We start from the raw sequence: 26,902 nt of genomic DNA, 5'->3' as shown, positions 1-26,902 counted from the left end.
ATGCGCCTGGGGAAACTCCCATCCCCCAATGCAGACTATCCCAGCCCCACTCCCCTGTCAGCATTCACAGACCACAGTGAGAACAGGCCCAGCTCGTCACACTGAGATCAGAAGCTTTTTGCAGCAGGGACCTGCTCCTTTAATTTGTGAAGTGTCTAACATGCCCATGGGTGCTGCAGAACTAAGGAAGTCAAGTGAAGAGAAGATGGACTCTTGCCTGAGAGATGCTGATGGGGCAGATTGGCTGGCCGGCCTGCCTGCCACTCTCTGTCTTCACTGCACAGTTAAGTTGGACTCTTTTCCAGGTCTTAGCCCAACCCCACCTCTGTCCCTGCACAAGACCCTTGGAGCTGGGTTTGGAGGTGCTTTATGCCCAGGCTAGCTGGCCCAGCTAGTGGGCCAGGTTAGAACCTGGGCTCCAATTCAACTCAGGCTGGAGCCACCCTCTTTGTGGTGAGGATGCAGGCAAAAAACAAACAAACAAAAACAAACAAAACACCTCATTCACATGCTGATAGCCCTCCAATACTTTTCCCACAACTTCCCCCAAAGGACAGACAAGTTCCCCTCTGTGCCCCTCTGCCTTTTCACAAGGAGGAGACCGGCAGAGGGGCAAGATGGTATGTGCACAGGAGGTCAGCCACAAATTAGAGCAGAACAAGGCAGGAGTCATTTTGGGCCTCTTCCTGCAGTCTCAATGGTGCCTAGGAGAATTTTATATTCCCAGCTCTCGCAACCCGGTCGGGACTATCATACCATTTGAAGTTTTAGTGACCCAGCTCTAGGGTTCATGCGATTCTAGAGGAATCTCAGCTGGAGGAGAAAAGGTTTACAAGTGTGCCAAGGGTAGCTGAGGGGTTCAGATGCAAACAAAGCCCCCACCGTATCTGTAAGATCCTGAATTTTAAGCTAGTCTCATAATTCTGAGAGGCCTGACCCAAGTTTTGGACACATGGGTTTGGTGATAGGTTTCCCTACAAATTTAACATACCAAATCTCCTCTCCTTATTTGTGAGTAATGGGGAAAGGCTGCCAAGCTCTGCTCCCTGACCTGTAGAGTGTAATAGCATGTCCCGGTCTCCAAATGGGTACAGCACCAAGTTCTGCTTCTAGGTCAGATGGGTTAGAGACATGCCAGGTGCCTGAGGTGGGCTTTTGGCACCAGCCCTATCAGCATGAGAGTCTAACTTATGTCAAGGAGGCCAAGCGTCCACACTGATACTTTGAAGCAGATCCTTTGGCCCAGTCTATTCGCTCAATGCCCCTTGGGTTGTGCAAAGAGAGCAGAAGCCGCCTGGTGGAGGGAGTCTCCAGTAGGTGCAGAGCCAGAGTATTCAGCTCTTATGCCTTCCTGCCCTCTGCCCCAGTGTAGCACTGTGTTAGGGTGGGGACAGGACAAGGGCATATTGAGAGTGGGAGGGGCCGTGTCTGGTGCCCTCCAGCTATCCCTAACTGGCAAGTGATCTCTTGGGACCACAGACAGCTGGCACATGAGCCTGGGCCAGGGCAGAGAACCAGGAAGCTTGTAATGGATGGTTGATTTTTCCCATCTCCTTGGCTGTGTGGGGGAGGCTCCCCAGTCTTAGGCGCAGTTAGTCAAACGCCTTTCCCACTTGCTGAGGTTCCCACAGCCCAGCAGGGAGGTAACAATGAACAGCCATAGGTACACTTTCATTGCTCCTGTAATGCAGCAGGAAGCCAGCAGGGGAGCTACTAAACAGCTGCAGCAGGGAAAGGACAACAGCTACTCACAGTATTTTGGTTCAGAGCAAAGCTGCTCAAGGCAGGGGTTGTAACTTGTGCTGCGGGGGGAGGCAGTGCCCGCCACAGTGACTGGAAGCAGATCCAAACCCTTCACTGTAAACGTCACAGGGTGCAGCCCTGTACAGTCACATTGAGGGCCACAGGTTGGACACCCTGACCTCGGAATCTGGGATGCATCTCCTGGGTCCTGCATGGGAAACACAGAGATGAGGTTCTTCCTCAACTGGCCACAAGATGTCTCTGTTGCTGCACATATCTGAAAGGATCCAAAGTATCTCTAGGATGGGGATACCTGCTCTGTTCTTCTAATCCAGGGGCTCTCAAACCTCATTGCATATGACCCCCTTTCTGACAACAAAAATTACTACACAACCCCTGGAATGGGGACCAATGCCTGAGTCCGCCTGAGCCCCGCTACCCTAGCTGGAGGGGCCAAAGCCTGAGCCCCACTGCTCCGGGGGTGTGTGCGTGAGGGCAAAGCCCCAAGTGGGAGGCCTGTAACCTGATCCCCACCACACAGGGCTGAAGCCCTCCTGCTTTGGCCCTGGGTCGTGGGGCTCAGGCTTCAGCCCCAGACCCCAGCAAGTCTAATGCCAGCCCTGGCGACCCCATTAAAATGGGGTCATGACCCACTTTGGGGTTCTGACCCAAAGTTTGAGAACCGCTGCTAATTCAATCCACTCCACCGGCAAATACACAACAGCTTAGAAGAAAGCGCAACTCAGTGAGCAGGGGTTCCTGGACTTGTTCAGAGGATAGCAACATTTGAAGAGAGTGTGCGCTGTGGACACTCACCCATCTCTTTGCCAGCAGGCAGACCGCCTCCACTCCGAAAATCGATCAAACACACCCCGCGCCACTTTAGCAGCAATGGCTTCCCTGGAAATTAATATTAGGAAAGGAATAAATTTTTACCTTCTTTTAATGGGATTTAACATCTGGAAACAAGCAGCTGCTGCCAGAACCATGTGACCAGCCAGCTCTCCACAGCCCCCAGGCCACAGCACCCTTAAAAGTTTGTAATATCCTTACAGTGGAGTGAACCTCATCTTCAGTTCCATCCTGGGTAAAAATCCCTGCCGCCTGTGTTTATGCTACTTGTTAACCAGTAGAGCAGGAGTTTCCAAAGCAATGAATGCAATTAATGGGCACCAACTTAATTCACCATACCTTTAATTCTAAAATTCTAGCAATTAACCAGAATGGTTATAGCACCCACTGGCATTCAGGACTCCTCTGCATTTGATTTTCAGTTCTGCCACTGACTTCCTGTGAAGCCTGGGGCCAAGTCACTCAATTGCTTGGTGCCTCAGTTTCCCTTCTGTAAAACAGAGGCAATGATACTTCCCTACTTCACTGTTAGGTTATGAGAGTACAATAACACTGCTCTACAGCCAAAATGCTTCTGAAATAAATATAGTCAAACTTTACTAATTCTGGGTCACTGAGAACGAAAATTGTTGATTGGCTCTAATTTTCAAGATATGCTATTGGGTCAGTATATACGACCCTTGACTTGGGAATGGCGGAGGATAAGTGAGTTATAAAGGGAAGGGATCTCAATTTAAACCGGAAATGACTAAAATACATCTTTGACTGGATCTATGAATAAATCTATGACTGGGTTTGGACAGTACTTGCTTTTTAGGCAAAACAGTGAATGATGCAATCTGAAGGTGGTATTGTGTCATACATGATATGAATTGCGTCATGGATGATGCAATCATAACGAAGCTTACATCACTCTGCTGAACAAATTGCCCTATATCAGCTCTAGAAATCATACAGTGTCATGCTCTCTTATTTGTCAGTGTTTGATTTTGCAAAGGGACACATTTCTGTTTAGCCAAAGTGAGCAGAGATGCCTCGTACTTGTGTGAACAGTGCAGATAACTTCTATGTTTGTGGTGAAGTGACTTTTGCATCACAAAAGCGCAGTATAACCACTATGGTTAAGAAAGCCTATCACCTTAATTTTGGCTGCAAAATTGGAGATCAGGACAAGAGGTGGACCCCACACATATGCTGCAACACTTGTGCAACAAATCTTCGCCAGTGGTTGAACAGGAAAAGGAAATTATGCCTTTTGCAGTGACAATGATCTGGAGAGAGCCAATAGATCATACCAGCAATTGTTACTTCTGCATGGTGCCTCCAGTTGGGAAAGGTGTGTCAAAGAAGAAAAAGTGGACTGCGCATTATCCAAACATTCCATCAGCTATACGCCCAGTACCCCACGGAGAAGGACTGCCAGTTCCTGATGCACCAGAATCATTCTCACTTGAATCAGACGAGGAAGAGGAAGATGAAACTTCTGGTCCTGAACCATCAATGTCACAGGACCCACATTTTCTCCCATCCTCCTCCTCTGAACCACACCTCGTAACACAAGGTGAACTGAATGACCTTGTCAGGGATTTGGAACTACCCAAGAGTAAGGCAGAGCTGTTGGGCTCTAGACTACAGCAGTGGAATCTCCTGGCAGATGATGTTAGGGTTTCCATGTTCCGTGACCGTCAAAAGGATCTTGTCCCATTCTTCTTCATGGAAGGTGATGTTGTAGCCTGCAACAACATCGATGGTGTGATTGCAGCCCTCAACATCATTCACGATCCAGATGAGTGGAGACTGTTCATTGATTCATCGAAGACGAGTCTTAAAGCTGTTTTAGCATAATGGCAATGTTTTGCCATCAATTCCAGTTGGTCATGCAGTCCGTATGAAGGAAACGTATGACAACATGAAGCAACTTTTGAGGTGCATAAACTATGACCAACATCAGTGGCAGCTTTGTGGCGATTTGAAGGTTGTTGCTCTCTTGCTTGGTCTGCAGACTGGATACACAAAGTACTGCTGTTTTCTCTGCGAATGGGATAGTCGTGCAAGAGATTCCCACTACATCAAGAAAGACTGGCCACTCCGACAGTCATTGGAGCCTGGGAGGAAAAGTGTTCAGCATCCACCACTTCTTGAATCAAGAAAGATTTTGTTACCACCCTTACACATCAAGCTGGGTCTGATGAAGAACTTTGTCAAGGCCATTGACAAAACACAAGCAGCTTTCAAGTACCGTGGAAAATGTCCAAGGTTAAGTGAAGCTAAGATAAAGGAAGGTGTCTTTGTTGGTCCTCAGATTCGTGAACTTCTTTGAGATGATGCATTTGACCATGCACTGCGTGGCAAGGAAAAGACGGCATGGAAAGCCTTCCAGTTAGTGGCAATACATTTTCTCAGAAACAACAAGGCAGACAACTACAGGTTGTTGGTGGAAAACCTCCTCAAGGCATACAAAAGCTTTGGTTGCAACATGTCACTAAAGATACATTTTTTGCACTCTCATCTAGATTCTTTTCCACCGAACTACGGAGCAGTGAGCGACGAGCACGGCGAGCGATTTCACCAGGACATTGCAACAACGGAGAAACGCTATCAGGGCAAATGGAGCCCATCAATGCTTGCAGACTATTGCTGGACAGTGAAAAGAGATGCTCCATTTAATTAATACAAGAGACAAGTCAAGAAGTGCTGAGTAGACACTGAATAGGACTAAACTATGTACATAATAGTTTTTTGCCTTTTGTTTCATAATACATTTTATTTATATAACCCTTTTGCTGATTTTTAAAGTGTTACATAAACAGGACAGGTGAAATATTATCATGTAAAGCAACCATAAACACATGAAAAGACCTAGGTTTACAATTTATGATTAAAACTCTACTATCTACACAATATACATAGACATAAAATGTAAAAACTTAAATTTCTTAGAAACAGTAGCCAATCAGTTGTTTTAATTGTCATATTTGAATTCAGCACATCAAAATACATAATAAATAGCACATTTTATCTCTGAAGCAGACGACTTCTCAAAAATTGTAGACCAGTGTAATTAATGTTAATGAGGAACGCTAACACTACCAAGATGGAGGTCACAAGTACCTAGGCAGACAGATCAATCAGCTCCCCCAAAGCTCAGTCTGGATTATTCCTACAGTGGATTCTCCAGTGCTTTGTGACTTACTCCTAAAGCATCAAGAGATGGAGTTTTCTCAAGGAAGGAGAGCGAGCTCAGTCAGCAAACCTTCCTGATAACCTTGTCAGCTAGTAAGCATCCGATCAATTTCTAGTGGCCTAGAAGCTAGTCCAGGGTATACAGTGCACACAGAGTAGCAGCACAGGGAAGTTTGTCCTTCTCAACTAGTAAGAAATTATACAAAAGAAGAGACAACATTGAAGGCCCCAGAACAACACATCTCAGGGCTTGTTTACACTGGCAAGTTTCTACGCAGGAAAGCAGCTTTTTGCGCTCAAACTGCAGACGTGTACACACTGCCAAGCCACTTCGTGCGCAGAAACTCCTCAGTTGCAGCGCTGCAAAAAAGCCACCCTGAGGAGAGTTATAAGGCTATTTGCGCAGAGGGTCCAGGGCTCTATTGCCAATGATTTGATTGCTTTCTGCAGTGTAACTGGCCCCTGGAGCTATCCCATAATGCCTCAAGTGACCGCTCTGCTCGTTTTGAACTCGGCTGCCCTGGAGACATGTGCCCCTCCCCTTTCAAAGCACCTTTTCTGACAGATGATGTATGCTATGCTGATCTGCTTCGGGACACAAAGCAAACCATTCATGTGGAATGCTTATGCTGTTGAACAGAGAGGCAGGTGTGTATATGTGAGAGAGAGAGAGCACCCAGGGAGGGAGGAGTTTCCCCCAATGTCAGAGTTTCCCCCTCCCCCTGCCTCAGGATTGGTTGCTTCCTGCCACTGTCTGAACTTACAAGACAGCATGCTGATACACTCTCTTTCCCCAAAAACACACTGTCTTTCTCCCCTGCTCCATATGCATTCACACACACTTCCTGTCACACACTCTCCCCCACCCCACTTCAGTTGAAAAGCAGCTGGCAATGTAGTAGGGTGCCCATGGAACAATGGGATTGGGAAACCTGCATCGTGTGACACTGTGCCTGCCCCATGAGGCACTGCAAACCCTTCCCAAAGCACTCGCAGCCGGTTGCACAGTGGGATAGCTACCACAGTGCACTGCTATCTTTGCCTTTACAAGAGCTGCTAATGTGGATTCACTCCAGTGTCACAAGGAGCACAGTGTGGACATGCAACTGTGGTTTAATTCCAGTGTTTTAATAAAAGTGGTATAGCTTGTGGTGCAGAAACTTGCCAGTATAGACATACCCTCAGTATGATCCTAAAACACTCAAGGTTAAGAGGCTTAATCACAAGGAAAAGGTTTTATTCCCAGTGACATGACATTAAAGAGTCACCCACAAAACTGGACTAAGACAGACTGCTGCATTTGCTCAGCTGTGCTCTCAGAAACAAAGTGACAGCTGCAGCACTGAAAACCCATTTCAAGTACAGTTGGACAAATTATTTGTAGTGAATAATATACCTGATTGAATGAACCCTTTTTATTGATGGCAATTATTTGCAGAGCCTTTTAAAAAAAGTTTATTCACCTTCATAATTACTCACTCACTTGCCTTTGAGGTAGTCTAATGGAAAGCATGTACGGGTAAATGATTATTATTACACATAGACACTACACAGGCACTAAAACTGATGGATGGCTGCTTCAACCAGTTACAAAACTCTAGTTACTTGAAAGCTTAAGAATTACTCATCCTGGCTCTTGTTAATCAAGGCCACAGAACAGCTGTTTTAGCTAACCCCTTGTCAAAATCACTGTACTTGCTGTGGTACTGCACAACACAACATGCATAATGTCAGTCTATTGCTGACAATGAATTGGAGAGGGATCTATTCACTCAAGCAGGTTCTTTGGCAGCTGCTCCATGCTGCTGTGTTTGTTCCTGCTATATGTCAAACCAAGGAATGAGATTCTTATCAAAAGGCAACAGAACATTAAATCAATTTAACAAAAAACATTTCTGAAGCAGGATGGACTGATTTAAATCAGATTTTAATCATGATTTAAATCAGCAAGTAGAAAAAGGACAGTTACCTGTTCCATAACTGGCGTTCTTCGAGATGTGTTGCTCCTGTGTATTCCACAGTAGGTGTGCGTGCTTGCCACGTGCACCGGTGCCGGAAGTTTTTCCCTTAGCAGTACCCATACTGGGGGAGCACTGCTGCGACCCCTGGAGTGGCGCCTGTATATCGCGCTATAAGGGGGACTATGGGCTCCCCTCACCCTCGGTTCCTTCTTGCCGGACAACTCCGACAGAGGGGAAGGAAGGCGGGGGTGTGGAATAGACAGGAGCAACACATCTCGAAGAACGCCAGTTACGGAACAGGTAACTGTCCGTTCTTCTTCTTCGAATGATTGCTCCTGTGTATTCCACAGTAGGTGATTCCAAGCAATATCTGTTGGAGGTGGGTAGGAGTTCACGATGGTTCGGGACAAAGTACCGCCCTGCCAAACCCGGCGTCATCCCTAGACTGGGAGACGATTGCGTAATGCAAAGTAAATGTGTGAATTGAAGCCCACGTGGCCACCCTACAAATGTCCTGGATGGGGACATGGGCGACGTAGGCAGCTGATGAGGCCTGAGCCCTCGTAGAGTGTGCCCTTACAAATCGGTGGCGGGGGAATCCCTGCCAAATCATAACACGTGCATATGCACGAGGTGATCCAGCGGGAAAGCCGCTGGATGGAGATGGGTTGACCCTTAACCCACTCGGCCGAGGCAATAAAGAGTTGAGAGGATTTCCGGAACGGCTTAGTCCGAGCCAGATAAAAAGCCAACGCCCTACGCACATCGAGCGTGTGGAGGCGGCATTCCTTGCTAGAGGGGTGGGGCTTAGGAGAGAGCACGGGGAGGAAGATGCTCTGCTTCATATGAAAGGTGGAGACCACCTTCGGGAGGAACGTCGGGTGTGGGTGGAGCTGGACTTTAACCCTATGGAAAACCGTATAGGGGGGTTCTGAGGTTAAGGCCCTGAGCTCCGAGATCGCCACTAGGAAGGCCACCTTCCATGAGAGGTGTGACCAAGAACAAGTGGCCAGGGATTCAAAGGGGGGTCCCGTGAGCCGGGACAAGACCAGGTTGAGGTCCCATTGCGGCACGGGGGGCCTAGCATAGGGGAACGAATGGTCAAGGCCCTTTAGGAAACGGGAGGTCATTGAGTGGGAGAAGACCGAGTGGCCTTGCACCGGCGGGTGAAAAGCCGATATGGCTGCCAGGTGCACCCTGACCGAGGCAGGTGCCAGTCCCTGGGCCCTAATGGATAAGAGGTAGTCCAGGATAAACTGGAGAGGTGCGGCAGAAGGGGACACTCCTCGCTCACTTGCCCACCTGGCGAACCTGGACCATTTCACCACGTATGTCCTACACATGGACGGCTTCCTGCTTTCCAGGAGGACTTGCCTTACCTGCTCCGAACACTGATTCTCCTCCTCATTCAGCCACGGAGCAGCCACGCTGTCAGGTGAAGTGCGGCCAGATTGGGATGGAGAAGGCGCCACCCATCCTGGGAGAGGAGGTCCGGGCGGAGCGGCAGCGCCCTCGGGGGGGCCGCTAAGAGGCGTAGGAGGGGCCCGTACCAGTGCTGGCGGGCCCACGCTGGGGCTACGAGAATGACTCTTCACCTTCTGAAGGACCTTGGCGATGAGGGAGAATGGGGGAAAAAGGCATAGAAGAGCTGGCCCGACCAGCTCAGGAGGAACGCGTCGGAGATCGCGCCTTCCCCTCCCCCTCCCCTGGAGCAGAACTGGGGGCAACGCCGGTTCTGACGGGTTGCAAACAGGTCAATCTGGGGAGCTCCCCACTCTTGGAAGAGCCAGTGAGTGACCTCCGAGTGGAGCAACCACTCGTACTGGGGGGAGAAGACCCTGCTGAGGCGGTCTGCTCACATATTGCAGATGCCTGGAAGGTGAGCTGCCCTCAGGGAGATATCGTGGGCTATACAGAACTCCCATAGGATCAGGGCTTCCTGGCAGAGGGCTAGGGAGCGAGTCCCGCCTTGCCTGTTGATATAGTACATGGCGGTGTTGTCCATGAGGACTCTGACCACCTTGCCGTGGAGGTACGTGAGGAACGCCACACACGCCAACCGAACCGCCCTGAGCTCCTTGACGTTTATGTGAAGGGGCAAGTCCAGGGCCGACCACGTTCCCTGGGTTTGTACGTCCCCAGTGTGGGCTCCCCAGCCCAGGTGCAAAGCATCGGACTATGGACTGGTTGGCCTCAATGAAGGGAACCCCTTGCAACATATTGCTCGGACAGGACCACCATAGGAGGGAAGCGAGTATCGGGGACGGGACCGTGAAAACCTTGTCCAGACCGTCCCGAGCTTGGGAGAACTGGAAGGCCAGCCATAATTGGAGGGGCTTCATACGGAGCCTGGCATGGCGGACCACGTAAGTGCATGCCGCCATGTGTCCCAGAATCCGAAGAGACGCCCTCGCCGTGGTCACCGGGAAGGCCGTGACCGAGGCGATGAGATTCCTTAGGGTCTCGAACCTGTCCAGGGGGAGAGAGGCTGTGGCCCTGGAGGAATCCAGCAGGGCCCCAATGAATTCTATGCGCTGAACGGGCACTAATGTCGATTTGGTCTCGTTCACGACCAGGCCTAGATCGGTGCACGTCGAGAGGAGCAGCTCTACGTGGGACTCCACTTCGAGACAGGACTCCCCCCTGAGGAGCTAGTTGTCCAGGTAATGGAAGATCTGTACGCTCTCCTGCCCAAGGTAGGCCACCACCACAGACATACATTTCGTGAAAACCCTGGTAGCCGTTGATAGGCCAAAGGGGAGGACTGTGAATTGGTAGTGGTCCATCCCCACCATGAATCATAGAATATCAGGGTTGGAAGGGACCTCAGGAGGTCATCTAGTCCAACCCCCTGCTCAAAGCAGGACCAATTCCCAACTAAATCATCCCAGCCAGAGCTTTGTCAAGCCGGGCCTTAAAAACCTCCAAGGAAGGAGATTCCACCACCTTCCTAGGTAACACATTCCAGTGCTTCACCACTATCCTAGTGAAATAGTGTTTCCTAATATCCAACCTAGACCTCCCCCACTGCAAATTGAGACCATTGCTCCTTGTTCTGTCAGGAGGAATCGTCTGTGTCCCTTGAAAATATGGACATGAAAGTAGGCGTACCAGTCCCCCGGGTCCAGGGAGAGGGTAATAGAGGCCAGGGACACCATGCGGAACTTGGAACGGGTTAGAAACCTGTTCAGGTCGCGCAGGTCCAGAATAGGCCCGAGACCCCCTTTCGCCTTCGGGATCAGGAAGTATCGGGAGTAGAACCCTTTGCCCTGGAACTGAACCGCCCCTAGGTGGAGCAACTGGTCCACCTCCTGACGCAGGAGGAAGACATGTTCCGGGTCCCCCGGGGCCATCGTGGATGGCGGGTGATTTGGCGGGGGTGTGACAATGCGGTTCTGGTGGAACCCAACTGAGAGTGCCAACTCAGGACAAATTGCTCAAATAGGGCAGTTACAGCCCAAGGCTGGGGTTTTTCCACCTCTAAGGCAAACCAAACCAGCCAGACTAAGACTTCGGTCTCACCCCACTGGCTAACCGCAAGTCTCACAAGCAATCTCCTTAGACACTCCAGTTACCCAGTATTACCACCAGTGCCACACGTTATGGGGAAAAATGGTTATAAAAACCAATACCCCAGTAAAAGAAAACGGTTCTCCCGATCCCAAAGGACCAAGCCCCAGACCCAGGTCAATGTACAAGTCAGACCTTACCCACAAATCACGCTACTGCCAATCCTTTAGAATCTAAAATCTAAAGGTTTATTCATAAAAGGAAAAAGATAGAGATGAGAGTTAGAATTGGTTAAATGGAATCAATTACATACAGTAATGGCAAAGTTCTTGGTTCAGGCTTGCAGCAGCGATGGAATAAACTGCAGGTTCAAATCAAGTCTCTGGAATACATCCCCCGCTGGGATGGGTCCTCAGTCCTTTGTTCAGAGCTTCAGTTTGTAGCAAAGTCCCTCCAGAGGTAAGAAGCAGGATTGAAGACAAGATGGAGATGAGGCATCAGCCTTATATAGTCTTTTCCAGGTGTAAGATCACCTCTTTGTTCTTACTGTGGAAAATTACAGCAAAAATGGAGTCTGGAGTCACGTGGGCCAGTCCCTGCATACTTTGCTGAGGTACAAGGCGTATCTGCCTTCTCTCAATGGGTCCATTGTATAGCTGATGGTCCTTAATGGGCCATCAAGCAGGCTAGGCAGAGCTAAACTCAGCTTGTCTGGGATGTCACCCAGAAGCATAGCATAAGTTTGCCATACAGACAGTATAGAGCCAATATTCATAACTTCGACTACAAAACTGATACATACATATAGACAGCATAATCATAACCAGTAAACCATAACCTTGTCCTAGACACCCCATTTGACCCCCTTTATACAAGATTTGGGTGCCACTACAGGACCTTGGTTGCAACAATGATCTATATGGTCCCAGTTTATGTCAATAACGTCACAGGGGGTGAGGTGAACTGCAACACGTAGCCCTTGGAGATAGTACTGAGGACCCATTGGTCCGAAGTAATGCGGGACCACACCCTGAGGAAGGCAGACAATTGGTTGCAGAACACAAACTTTATTAATCGGGGGGTCTCCCTGGCAACAGGCCCGGTGCCCCCCTGTAGATAGTCAAAACCGTCTCTTCCCTTGCCTCTTGCCCTTGGAGGGACCGGGTTGCGGGGCAGAGCAGGACTGCCTCGGAGACCAATGCTTCTGGTCTCTGGGCCTTTTGTACGGGGGCTCACATCTGCTCCTCACAGGTTGAGCTGCCGGAACAGATTTGGCATTGTCCTTAGCCGGGGGGACAAAGAGGCCCAAGGTCTGCAAGGTGGTGCAGGAATTCTTCATCCCATGCAGCCTGATGTCTGTCTGGTCTGCGAAGAGTGTCTTGCCATTGAACGGGAGGTCCTGCATCAGCGATTGTGCCTCTGTCGACAGTCCGGACAGCAAGAGCCATGGTGCCCTGCTTGCCGCCGCCGACCCCTCTTCCACCAGGGCCTTGAAATCCTTCCTGTCCCGGTCCAGGAGGAGGGGCTCAAATTTAGGCAGAGACTCCCACAGGTTGAAGTCGTACCTGCTCAGTAAAGCCTGGTGGTTGGCTACGCGAAGCTGGAAGCTATTGGACTAAAAATTTTCTGCCAAAGGAGTCCAGTTTCCTGGCGTCTTTAATTTTTGGGGTGGGCGCGCGCTGGCCCTGACGCTCTCTGTGGTTTACTGATTCCATGAGGAGCAAGTTGGGTGCTGGGTGTGAATACAGGTATTCATGGTCCTTTGCCGGCACAAAGTATTTCCTCTCGGCCTTTTTCGAGATTGGGGCCAAGGAGGCGGGGGTTTGCCACAGGGAGTTTGAAATGTTGGCAATACCCTGGTGCAGAGGCAGGGCCATGCGACCCGGTGCCGAGGGGGACAGGACGTTAAAGAGGGAATCGGACGGACCCTCCATCTCCTCGGCCTGCAGCGGTAGGCTGGAAGCCACCCGTTTTAGCAGGTCCTGGTACGCCCTGAAGTCCTCCTGCGGGACCGAAGGCGGAGGCGCTGCTATGGTGTTGTCCGGTACCGGGGAGATGGCCCGTACGGAGCCGGGCACCTCGGTCGCTGCCAGGGCATCGGTACCGAGGTCAGAGTCCCGGCGCATGTCTGCCGACTCGTGGCCCACTGACTTGTCTCGTGGGCGGCTGGAGGAGGCCGATGGAGCCCGGGACGCTCCGGCGACCGAACAGGCTTCCGCTTGGGCTGGCACCGATGGCCACGGTGCCCACTGGCACCACTTTCCTTGCCACGGAGTCCCTTGCCATTGGTTCGGCTGAGCACGGGATGGTAACGTGCTCCGGCGGAATGGCACGTGCTGAGGGTGGGTGGACGCGTGCCGAGGTCGCTGAAGAATGCTCGGTGCTGTTGGAACGGTAAGAGCGGCATTTGTGGCGTTGTCTCCCTCGGGACCGGGATCTCAACGATGACGAACGGTACCCACGCGACGAACTGCTTTGGTATGCGTGGCGGCGACGCAAAGCCCGGTGCCTTGACGCCGAGGTACCCCGAGGGGAGCCTCGACAAGCGGGAGCTGGAATGGGAGTGGCGACGTCTGTCCCATCAAGAGCGGCTCCGGTCCACGTCTAGTAGGTGAGCATTCACGGTGCCTCCCTCGGTGCCTTGCTGGCAGGGGGCGTGGAGGGTCCCCGCGACTCCCGTTCCGATGGCGGCCCTGCTGGTCTGGCTGGCGTCAAGGGTGGCTGGGAGCTGTCCAAAGAGCACCCGCTGCACGCCGAGTGGTGCGGGGATCGATCTTCGGAGCGGGAACTGTTGCTGCTCGGAGAGGTCTGGTGGGCATCCAAAGGGGGCTTGCCCCACCACCTAGGGCCCATACCTGATTGCGAGCTTGGGACGGGCAGGGACATAATGTCCTTCGCAGCCTGCACAGCCTCCGGTGTCGACGGCATCTGTACCGGTGGGGATGCCTGGGTCGATGGTACCGGGCTGCTCTGCTCCACACGAGTCAGAGCCTTAAAGTCTGGGGGGGGATCGAGGGCTGCCCAGCGCGGGACCAGCCGCCCCCTTGTCCTTATCGTGGCGTCGTTGTGAGGCCGAGCCCTTCCCTTGCTTTTTGGAGGGAGAACGGCGCCGACTGGTCGAAGGGGCCTCGCTACGTACTGACGATGCGGCGGCCAGTGCCGACTCTGATCTACGCACTGGCGTTGGAGTTAGTGCCGACTCCATCAGGAGAGCTCGAAGTCTGAAGTCTCTCTCCTTCTTGGTTCTTGGCTTGAACGACCTACAGATCTTGCAACGGTCGCTTATGTGAGTCTCACCCAGGCAGCAAAGACAGTCAGCATGAGGGTCGCTCCTGGGCATAGAGTGGCGACAGAAGTTGCACGACTTGAAGCCTGGGGCACGGAGCATGCCCCGAGCCCGCTCTAACGGCTGAAGAACAATGTACAACGTTACCACTAAGGTCGAGAAGAAGGGCTGCAGCAGAGCTGGAGCACAAAAGTTCCAATTTCCGGCGGCAAGAAGGAACTGAGGGAGGGGGGAAGCCTGTAGCTCTCCTTATAGCGTGATATACAGGCGCCACTCCAGGGGTTGCAGTGGTGCTCCCCCAGTACAGGTACTCCTAAGGGAAAAACTTCTGGCACCAGTGCACGTGGCGAGCATGCACACCTACTGTGGAATACACAGGAGCAATCACTCGAAGAACCTTAATTTAAATAATAAATTTTAATCATATTCTGCATTTGTACTTTTTAGTTATTCTCCTAAAGAAAGGTTGATTCTCACTGGTTGGTAACCACTAAAACAGGTCGATTTGCAACTAATCATAGCCTTTACATGAAATTTAGTGTTTCTTTTTGCTAACCAGGAGGGTACACTAGATCTATACACATTTATTTAAGCAATTATATAGCTTAACTTTTTACTAGATGATTAATGTTTTGCTTGTGATTGGTGTCAAGCTCTATCTGGATGGAAATTCAAAATCAATATAAAATGCACAAAACCATCATTTTAAAAATTAAATATAAATATAAGTATACATAAGAAAAAAGTTTGTCAAAACATGTTTTGGATTTAAAACTGATTTATTAAACAAAGGAAGTATTATCTGTAGTTAGTGAATTGAACTGACAGTTTCTGGTCACCATTTCCATCCTTCAGGATTTTGAAACTAGTAGATATCATCTGTAAAGGTCCGGTGTGGGGGGTTGGGCCCTCTCAGGGGCCGTCGGGAGCCAGGCCACCTCACTACACGGCCTGGATCGGTCTCTGCAAGGGGCTACCGCCTTCCGTCAGGGCTCAGGTAGCAACCCTGGTCCGGGCTCCGGTTCTCACTGCCGGAGCTGGGAATTACAAAGTCAGTCAAGCCCACGCGCTAGCTCAGGGCGGGCAACACACAAGGGTTCACGGGGCTCAGAACCTTCCTGAAGGCTGAGCACTCACACAGTTAGTAGCTAAGGCCCGGCCCTCAATCAGGGCGGGGCGGCACACAATAGTCCAGGGGGCTCAGGTCCGTGCCATAGGAGCTGAACACTAACAGTTAGTAGGCCCAGGCCCTTAGTCAGGGCGGGGCAACAAACAATGGTTCAGGGGGGCTCAGATCCAGGCCGCAGGAGCTGAGCACTAACAGAGTCAGTACGCCCAGGCCCTTAGTCAGGGCGGGGCAACAAACAATAGTCCAGGGCTCAGGACCTTGCGTCAGGAGCTGAGCACTGGCAAACTCAGGACGCCCCAAGCCCTTAGTCAGGGCGGGGCAACAAACAATAGTTCAGTTGCGATGCCGGAACGCTGGCTGGAGGGGGAAGCTGCCACCCGTAAGTGGGGTGGCAGGGGGGACACAGGCCCACCCACTCCACTGTGTCCCAGCCCGGGGCCCTAAGAGCGGCAGTCAGTCTGCCGCGGTGTCGGTGGGGTCCTGACCGCAACACACCGACATTGGCTCCTCTGCTGTAGCCAGACTGGGGTCAGCTACCCCCGGGCTACTTTCCATTTCCCCCTCCATTGGTACCTGCTCATCGCTGGGCTCGGCAGCGGGGTCCCACACCATGGGTTCCTCAGCTCGCAGAGGGTCGTCTGGGTCGGGCTGCTCCTCCGGTCTCGGGTCAGGGGGGCGCTCGGGCTCCCCCTCGAGGTACCGTGCCCGGGGCAGGCTCGGCCACTCCACTTCGGGGTACCTTGCTCGGGGAAGGCTCGGCCAATCCGCGTCGGGGTACCTGGCTCTGGGGAGCTCCGGTCGGCCGGCGTCCGGGTATCTGGCTCTGGGGAGGCTTGGTCCGTCCGCGTCCGGGTACCTGGCTCTGGGAAGGCTCGGTCTAGCCGGAGCTCGCACCGGCACGTCTGGCCTCTCCGGCCGCTGGGCTCCAACTGAGTGCTGGGGCCTGGCTTTTATACTTCCTGTCCCGCCCCTTGACTTCCGGGGGGCGGGAACAGGTGGCGGTGGCTCCGCCCACTTGGGTGCCAATTCAGGCTCCTCTCTTTCAGGGGCCGTCGGGAACCAGGCCAGTTCACTACATCATCCTTTCACATCTAGTTTTTATTCACGGATTGCAAAAAGAAAACAAACTTTCCTACTTTTTCAACTACCAGTTGGTTTCTTAACTTTGAATGAACTGGTCAATGAACTGAACTAATTGAATAAACTGTAATCAAGAAAATACTCTCTACACCCGCAGAAGAGGCTACTGCTGTCAAAAGATAGTTTAGCACTTCAACAAACTCAGATTCTAGGCGCTTAACTAGTGACTTCCACCAGTTCAGTGGTTTGACTCTCAAAACTTCGCAGAAATCACGTACTGCTTAATTTTTTTTTTGTATTTCATTTAAATGATTTTAAATAGATTATAAGTTTAGGCATCAATATAGGTTTACAATTTCAAATTTAATTTAAAAATCCCTATGTAATGTTATAGATCATTGTTGAAACCAGGGTCCTATGGTTGCACCAGGTCTTGTACAGAGGAGGTCAAGTAGGGTGTCTATGGAAAGGTTGCAGTTTGCTGGTTATGATTATGCTGTCTGTATGTGTGTATCATTTTTGTATTTGAAGTTATGAATATTGGCTATGTACTTGTATCTCAATGTGTTTGATTCTAAGTAGCCTCAGTGAAGCATTTGGTCAGCTTCTTGAGAAAGGACTATTCTCAGTAAGTGCCCAATCGAGAAACACTTAACTGACAATGGACTTTGGGAGACGCCTATCCACATCTGAGCTTTCCTGGGAACATTCAAACTAACATGTAAACAATGGCGTTGGCCTGCAAAAAGCTGAATCATTCATGGACATGTGACTCGCCTGGTGGCTACAAACTCCATCTTGTTGCTGTGACTTAGCACAGAAGAACAAAGGGGTTTCTGCCCACAAGAGGGAGAATACGAAAGGCCCTGGAAGCCTCTCTATTTTGTCTTCAGCTGGCTTAAGAGATGGCCTCTCCACCCCAAAGAGATGCCTAAAGAATCTGGAACAAAGGACAGTAACTACCGGGGTGTGAGTGGTTGCTGGGCCCAGACTAGGAAGGAGTCCAGTCTGTGAAAGAAGCTTATTGGAACATCTCTGGGGGTGAGATTTCATCTGTAATCAGTTTCTTAATGTATTAGGCTTAGGCATGTGAATTTTGTTTTATTTTGCTTGGTAACTTACTTTATTCTGTCCATTATTACTTGGAACTACTTAAATCCTACTTATAAATTAACCCAGAGTAAATAAGTAATTCCTGGGGGAGCAAACAGCTGTGCATCTCTCTCTATCAATGTTATAGAGGGCGGACAATTTATGAGTTTACCCTGTATAAGCTTTATACAGAGTAAAATGGATTTATTTGGGGTTTGGGTCCCATTGGGAGCTGGGTGTCTGGGTGCTAGAGACAGGAGCACTTCTTAAGCTGTTTTCAGTTAAGTCTGCAGCTTTTGGGGGATGTGGTTCAGTCCTGGGTCTGTGTTTGCAGCAGGCTAGTGTGTCTGGCTCAACAAGACAGGATACTGAAGTCCCAAGCTGGCAGGGAAAACAGGCTCAGAGGTAGTCTCAGCACATCAAGTGGCAATCCCAAGGGGTTTCTGTGACCCAACCCATCACACCCTATATTTAATTTAAATAAAAATATCTGATTTAAATAAAAAAATCCATTTTTAAAAATGTATTAATTTTTTCAAAACATTTTTTTTTATCCAGTTTGTTGGGAAGACATGTCTATTGAACCGGACTTATGGAAAATGGCCAAAGATTATAAAATTGTCATTTACAAAGGGATTAAGGACCACATACATGGCTTCCCATTAAAATAACCATTCCTCTAGCTCAGAACTAAAAGGTTTCCAATAAAAAGAGATGGACTGGGAGCAAGTTGCCTCTCCTGTTTTTAAGATTAGGCTCCTGTCTGCCAATATGTCTGAGCTAGATTGTTTATCAGCTTTAGGTCTCATGGCCCAACACTTGTTTTTAAGCAAGATGGGTCTAAAAGTTTCTAATGGCACTTATTTCTTTGCTGTTACACATACAAATCTTTCCAAGGGAAGACCAGGATAATCCAAATTAAATAGAGGCAAAGTCACTTTCTTACTGCACTGTACAAACACATCCCTGACTCTAGCCTTTAAGCTCCACCTACATGAAGGGTTGTAAGCTGGGGGAAGGAAAGGGCAGCAACCACAGTTCTGTTTGAAATAAATGCAAGAATCCTGCTAAGAACACCCTAGTGCTTAGGCCTGCCAGTTTCCACAAAGCAAGCAGCGGAATCTGATCAGATATGCACATGAATAGAGGTTGCACCACTTGTTTGTCAACATGGGCCCAGCAGATTTTCCTCCAAGCTTCCTAACAGAGCCCAGGTCTTCCCGTATCAGCCTCAGGTCTTAAACAGAGGTGAGAATGTGCTGTGCACACAAGCTAGACAGCTCAGTGGAGATAAGATCTGGGGAGGCCACTCTGGGCAGATTCCCATGTTTGGCTTCTCTTCAAATTTAAAAAAAAATCTCCATTGGATACAGGTTATTTTTAAACTACTTAACACACCCACACACACACACACACCCCTACCTGTTTAGCACAGCTCCCAGATCCAAGCTACTCCAGGTGGGTTGGGACACAATTTTTTTAAACAATCATGACATGCTGCAAGGAATCAAGATAGCCCATCTGGGAAGGACTGCATCACTCAAGATGATCGTGGGACAAAGTCACTGGCAGAATGCTGGCTGTGCTCATATTGACATGGAGTAGACATTAACTCAATCTCAACAAGGAGTCTCTTCTCAAAGACTGTGCACATGGAAGTGACCTACAGCCCACCTTCCATCCTGAGCCATACACAAATAGCCTTTTCATCTCCTTCCCCAAAGAAACCTGGTTTAATGACGGGATGGATTTTCCTGTGTTAGGGAAAGGAAAGGAGATAACTTCTCTTCCTCACTGTGTTGCAGCTACTAGCATTAGTCAGCATTGCCAAAGGATAGCATTGGATGGCATCTGTGGTGCTTTCAAATCAGAGTATGAGAGGGACCAAGAAAAACATAGCAAATTAAGATTGAGAACAGCAAAAGTACCAATTACAGTTTCTCCAGTACACACAAACTGCAGATACTATACAATGGTGATGGGTACTCTTGAACTATCACAGACAGGATCCAACATAACCCACTGTGTCGAGGCAGTGTGTCACGGAGTGTGGGGGAGTCAGGACCCTGCACCCCCCACTTCCTGCAGTTCACTATGACTCTCAGCCAGCCAGTAAAACAGAAGGTTTATTAGATGACAGGAACACGGTCTAAAATAGAGCTTGTAGGTACAGAAAACAGGATCCCTCCCCCCAGCCAGCTCCAAACTAAAAACCCCTTCCTGCTGCCTCACCCAGCCACATCCCTGACCCCTCCTCCAGCCTTTGTCCAGTTTCCCAGGCAGAAGGTGTCACTTGGCGCCAACCCCCTCCTGGGCTCAGGTTCCGAAGGGCAGCCGCCATCATTTACATGCTGGACATCAAGTATCATCCCTCAGTGAAGTCACACCCTTATTGCCCATCACCATCTAGTATTGGTGCAGTACCCCAGGGAAACAGAGGCATGCCCCGTGTTAGCAGAAGACAGTAAACTAGTAAAACTCCCATGCAACATTACCAGGTTAATACTCCCTATTCTGCCACAGCAGGTTACAAAACTGCAGGTCAGAGCCACCTTCCCCTTTAGTACAGGTAGTTGCAGTCTGCTCCATTTTATGCAAGGGAAGTTAGACCCCCCCCAGGTTTCTGATCACAGCGAGTGGGCCTTTGGCTAGGCCACTGGAGTCCCCCTATAGTAGAGTTTAAGATTAGCTCCAGATTGCCCAACTTCCCCTGAAATCAGATAATTCCATGCCTACATGACATCAACTGCCCTCATAAAATAATGATCTCTTCAAGTGACAGGCACAAGCAGGGAAGCGTTAAGGCAAAGCTGGGGTTGGAGAAGACTATGGGGAATCAGGCCTTTAGTCTTTAACCCATTCATTGCTTGCCCTTCATCATACTCGTGTGCTGCAAGCAAGTGACAAGCCAATTAAATCAGTGGAGTGTCCTGGAACTCCTGGACTTGTCAGTTGCAGAGCTTTGCTTTGGCAGGGAAATTCAGTGCAGTCAAAGGGGTAAATGGGAATTCCCTGGCTCTTGGGCATGTTTCATCTTAAAAAGAGGACGGGAGAGGATTGAGAAATTCAAACAAAAATTACAGTCAAGGAGATTGTATTATATTGTAAGCATGAAAACCCTTACACTTTGTAGATGAGAGATCTATACTGGGAGGGGCGGAACGGAGTGGCTGGGGACTCATGAACCACTGCTAATGAAGTGATAGCGCTGAGACAGACACCTGGTATGGATCATGCATCATAGGCTTTGTTCACATAAATGGGATGCTGTGTGGACACCGGTTTTGGTTTAACAATGGCTTATTTTGGTCTAACCTAAACTTGTTCCTAATAGACTTCGGTTAAACACAAATAAACCTAGTTTAAACCAAAATCAGTGTCCACCCAGCCTTTGGCACTGAATTAACTAAATCAGGTTAAAAAGAAACCCCACACCTTTAGTTACATCTAAAGCCCTCAGAAAGCATGTTAAATGATCTGATCCAGTGAGTAAGAGCAGTTTGCAACACAGAGAGAGAGAGAGAGAGAGGGGTAGACAGAATAAGCAACACATGACTTCCCAGTCTGGGAAATAATACAATCTGACCCACAGGAACTGCAGCTTTCTCTCTTTGTGCGATACAGTTCATCTCCTCTACTCTAGCAAACCAAATAGCCAGTTCCAAGGAGGCACAGAAAGGAATTCTAGGTTAGACTAAATTCACTCTCTCTCCAGACAACCAGGTACTGTTTCCTAACAAGCTAGCAGACTGAGAAGAAAATCTTAGAAAAGGGAAGTCAAGACAGCTGGCAGCTAACAGCACAATTCCCTGGCCCATGCTCACAGAGGAGCTGCTTGGGGATTTCACTTCCCCTCTGAGAACAGGAACACACAGACTAAACTGTCTCCCCTGCACCATAAAAGGACGTACTGGGGATTCTAGCACCCAGAAAAACTTCAGAGGTTTGCCCTGGCATTTTCACTGACTAGTTATTACAAAAGTGCATACATACTCCATCTCTGGCCTCAGCAACTTTTTCTGCCTCTTCCAAATATTCAGACATGGAACTCAACTCCCCTGCTTCTCTGGCTACAAGTAAACACTGATTTATAATAAGCACTCCCACTAGCAAGCGTTCTTACAGATCTTCAAGGGTAATAGTTTTGAAGTGTCCTCCTACGACTGACAGATTCTGGGGATTTGACAGTCCAGCCACCAGGGTCTCACTTCCCAGATGCAGAATTCTGACGAATTTGGCCTACCTGTTCCCCTTCAGGCGAAAATTCCTGCTGTTTTGTATTCTCTGACAGAAGCCAACAAAGCTGGCATCAGTAAAATTGGACATCCCTTATGACAGGTTGGAAAGGACACCAGGAGATGCTTTTCTCTGTGTGATCTTACTAGGCAAGGACATGGCAGAAGTCACATACTGTGAGTAACTCATGGGGTAGCTTTAGTTGTGCCATCATTCCCTCCTTGAGCAACTGCTGATCCGAAGTAGCTAGCATTCTAGCTCACTCTGTCAGTCTCACTCTAAACTATTTTCATTACTTAGCCTCATTTCCTAGAAAATGCACCAAGGGCAATGCCACAGATTGCATCTACCAACCTTAATCTGATCCGGCTCTAACTAAGCATCTCTGAAATCTGCATTACTTCTAAATCTGTTTCAACCTTTTCCAAGACCTCACTGTATCTGACGGATAACAGTTATAGCTGCAGCCATAAAGCAGGAGACACAGCCTACTGTAAACCATACTTGCCTTGAACACAGGCAGACAGCACTCAGAGAAATAACCGGCATTTCTGCAGTATGAACTGGATGACCAATTCCAGCAACCATAGTAGACCCTCGTCCATGCGCAGCAGGAAATGCCTATATTGGAAATACTCTGAACACGTGTCATCCAGACAGGGTTGCCCTGTTCTACAAAGTCTATGGCAACTAACACCTAGCAGTGGTAAAATGCATTCTGTATGGTAAGGAGCTCCGATAGAACTCCTGAATACAGAAGACACTAGGAGAATAGTGTCAGAACCTCAGCATTGTTTATTCAGCAAGCATTGCATATTAAAGAACAGAGTTTTCAGTTAATTGAAGACAGATCTCATTTAAAGAAGGAAACCACAGGAGTTTGAGCCAGGCAGTGATGTGCATCACTAATGCCCCCTAAAGAGATTCCAAGCCTACTCATCTGATTCTAGTGCTACTTACTAACCATTCTAGTGCTACTTACTAACCAGGATCTCCACAGAATGATCTGGTTATTAAACACAGCCAAGGAGAGAGAAATTCTTAAACTGTAATGAATTTCTTGTGCAAATTAATGCTGAGATGGAGCCCCAGAAGAAGTGCTCTGATCCTCACTCCCATGTGCCAAACAACCTGGTAAACACAGGGGTGGCACTCGAGATTTAAAAGGGTCTGTTCCACCCCCTGCTCAGGAAAGAGACTATCTGGCACAGACCAGCCAAGTGCAGCAGACTTTCTTCCTCTGTGCACACTTTATACGTCAGGTACATCAATACCAGCAGAACAGGTAGAGGATATGAACTACGGAGTGTGGAAACTAACATCCTAGTTTCGCCGCACAAGAAAGCCTTAGGAGCAGCAAGGCCAAACTATTTAACCTCAATCCTGTAGCAATGTGAGAGAAATTGTAATTTAAAGATCATTTAAACATGCACTCTAGGATTGGGTGCCACGCTTTGCCCAACCAAGGGCTGTGTTGCTAACTTCCAGGCGCCAGAGGTCCACCCTTAATTTGCATAAGCTAGAGCAATTGTGGCTACCCTCATACTTAAATGTGTGGGCATGTCTCACTGATACAGCACATCCACCATGCAGTGCTCAGATGAAAATGGGTGCTGTATAGTGGGACACAGAGTCTTCAGGGAATCATCTACAAACTATAGAGGAAGGGACCACAATCCACAGAGCTGAGCTCTCTAGACTGCATTTGGCCCATATATCCACCACTCACACAGCTCACCTGTGGGGGGATAGACCTACAGAATTATGAATATGCAGTGTATTTCTATGGCTTTGAAGCACCTTACAATAAGTAACCCACCCTAAGCACCCTGTGGAGTATTATCTCCACCTTACTAATGGCTTGACAGGGCTTAAATGATTTGTCCAAGGTCACCCAATGAGTCAGTGGCAGAGCCAGGACTACTGTTCCAGAAGTCCCAGCTGAGTCTAAGCCCACTAGACCACTCTCAACCATGTCTTGTTCAGTGAAAAGTCCTCCGCTGCACTGGGCGTGATTAACAAATGAGCCTGGGATCCGTGGCATCTCCAGCTAGCTGACAGGAAGCTTGAGACACGGGGATAACTATCAGCAACTCTGACACATTCGACAGCCACAAGTGCAAAGTGAGGTAGGAATTAATGCGAGAACTGGGTTCCAAAGTGACAGACTGGGTTAAAAGCCCTCCAGTAGGTTTGATACGTACAAAAAGTTCTGGGAAAAGAATGTTAGTGCTGGAAATGCCAGACTGAAGAATGCCTGAGATTTAACTCAGCCCCTCTGTGAATGTGCATTCTGCTACTGTTTTGCCTAGTGTCACCCAGGAGTCTGTGGCCAATCCAGGCATAATCCCCAGCTCTCACCAGTCCTGCCTCATGCTTTTAACACAAGAGAACATACTTCCCTTTTTTACCACCTGCAGCCTCCTTTGTGTGCCAGATAAGACAGGATCTTTTAGAACAAGGAGTAGGTGATCAAACTATTAAAAGTCATATAATGTATACATTCAAGTGGTCCAAATTAAGGCTACACAAGTATCCTTAATTCTAGCATCTCCTAACTTCTGACTACTTGACTGAGCACCTAATTTTTTTTTTTAAAGGTAAAAAAAGTAATTTCTTAGATTTTTTTCAGTTTAAAAAAAGCTATCATGTGAAACCGCCCTAACCCTACCTGAGCAGCAGGGTTTACTCACAGGACCTACACACCTACCTACAGCAAAGATCTCTGCTATATCAGCTAAGGACACTATCCTCTGTGTGAACAACACACTTGAGGGGACACAAAAGGACTTGGCCAGTTTGCATTTCTGGTACAAGATAAGAATTATCTGTAAGATAATTGCCTGCCTCCTAAAACTGAGGTGTGAGGCCTTGCTAAGGGTATGTCTACACTACCCACATTACAGCGTGGCTGTGGCAGTGCTGTGATGTGGACAGTGTAGACACGCTTTATCACCGGGGGAGAGCTCTCCCAGCGATAAAAAAAACAAAAAACACCCCGAATGAGTGGTGGTAGCTTTATCACCGGGGATGTGGCTCCCAGTGATAAAGCACTGTCTATGCTGGCATTTTTCAGTGCTAAAACTTTTGTTGCTCGGGGGGTCTTTTTTCACACCCTGAATGACAAAAGTTTTAGTGTTAAAGTGGCAGTGTAGACACAGCCTAAGTAAAAAAAGGTAAACTGGTTTATTAACACCAGACAGGGGAAGGTCTCCTACTGGCTCTCATGCCAGCACACTCTTTACTTGACCAAAGTTGGAGAGGCTGGTGAAGACTGTCTCTCGTATAGAGCTTTAGCTCTGTCTCTATTACTGGGGGACTGTGTGGGGCTGGAGCATGCTCAGCACAGTTGGCACACTGGAGTTCTGTGGAGATGGAGCATGCTCATTACAAGTAGAATATCCAGAGATTTTAGCAGCCAGCAATCCTCTAACAAGCCTGCTGAATATATGTAAGTGGGGATTTTTGGACAAATCTATGTGGATTTTCATGGGGACAGCAAAAGGCACATCTCTAACCCCAGGACGACCCCCTGCAAAATGCTGAGTTCCCAGCTTCAAACCCTGCAAACACTTTTCAAAAAAATGGTTAGAAAATTTTTAATGCTGGGAAAATGACCATTCTTTCCCTAACCTTAGTCTCAAATAGTGTGACCAGATGCCCTGATTTTATTGGGACTGTACTGATATTAAGGGCTGGGTCTTCTATAGAATCCTATTATCACCTCCTCTCTGATCCCGATTTTTCGCCCTTGCTATCTGGCCACCCTATTCTCAGAAACTGTTGCACTGTTTTTGCTCAAACTTTCCAAAGTTCTTCACGTTGAGGCAGAGACCAAATGTGAAAAATGTCAATTTAAAGTTCGGCAAAGCTATAAATAATGAACTCAGAGGTTTAAATAACATGCAAAAAGCCTTAAAGGTGCAGTTAAGGTTCCAGGCACCTTGCAAACAGCGTTTCATTGTGCTTGTGCCACCCCAGAATGGAGGAACTTCGCTCCCAAATCTCCAACAGTGCACAACCAGGAAGCATGGTGCTAAAGTTCCCTTCCACACTCCTTATAAGAACATTAGTGTGGTTTTGGTATTTCTTTTAATGTCAATGCCCTTGGAAGGGGTGTTGAAGGCCATTGGGGGGGAACAGGCCTTGCTGGGTACAGGGAGCATCCTCCCCTAACAACTGGTCCTCAGTCATGCCCCCCTCATGCTGCAGCTCCACACCTCGGGAAGAACTGGATGGGGTTGTCAGATTTTATGGTCAGAAGCAATCGTTATGATCACTTTGAGCTCCAGAACACCACAGAACCTCACCCAGTAATGCATGCCTCAAGTCCATAACTTCTGGTTGAACTGTAATGTAACTTAATAGTAAACATTCACTCTTGATTTAAAGACTCCAAGTGATGGAGACTCTACCATGTCCCCAGATAAATTGTTGTAATGATTCCTTTCAATATTAAAAACTGCAACTTATTTCTAGTCTCAATTGATCTTCAAATTCCTGTCACTGGATCTTTCTGCCTTTGTCCAATAGGTTAAAGACCCCTCCAATATCAGAAACTTCTTCCCCATGTAGGTACACACAGGCCATAACCAACCTTCTCATCAATCCACAGAACCCTTTTGGATGGCTAAGAGAAATTTGACCTTCTTCACTCTCATGATAAGGCAGGTTTTCCAGACTTTGACTAATTTCTTAGAGCTATCTTCCGGAAGATTTGATTTAGATCAGCGGTCCCCAAACTTTTGAGGGTTGCACCCCCCCTTACCCCTGTCCATGCCGCCCCCCCCCCCCACTTGACCATCCTGGAGCTGGGGCCGGGAGCAGGGG

The 26,902-nt window shown here is 48.8% G+C and overlaps 1 protein-coding gene across 12 annotated transcripts in view; it reads right to left on the bottom strand.

The window, feature by feature from the left end:
• The window catches only part of IP6K1 (inositol hexakisphosphate kinase 1), a 116,608-nt gene that overhangs the window by 22,594 nt on the left and 67,112 nt on the right, over nt 1–26,902 (bottom strand). For 3 of the 12 annotated variants that reach the window (XM_042845359.2, XM_065553168.1, XM_065553169.1), the window contains exons 2-3: nt 2,560–2,643; nt 1,753–1,951 (exon numbers count right to left, since the gene is read on the bottom strand). The exons of 5 other annotated variants lie outside the window; for them this stretch is intronic. The gene's annotated coding sequence lies outside the window, so the exon portion shown is untranslated. The remainder of the gene's footprint in view (nt 1–1,752; nt 1,952–2,559; nt 2,644–26,902) is intronic. 4 more of the 12 variants (XM_042845360.2, XM_065553170.1, XM_042845361.2 and 1 more) reach the window with 2 other exon arrangements.

This window comes from Chrysemys picta, chromosome 7 (genome assembly GCF_011386835.1).
Source record: "Chrysemys picta bellii isolate R12L10 chromosome 7, ASM1138683v2, whole genome shotgun sequence".
Taxonomy (NCBI): domain Eukaryota; kingdom Metazoa; phylum Chordata; order Testudines; family Emydidae; genus Chrysemys; species Chrysemys picta.
The sequence above is the reverse complement of the archived record's forward strand: the minus strand, read 5'-3'. Positions and strand labels throughout refer to the sequence as shown.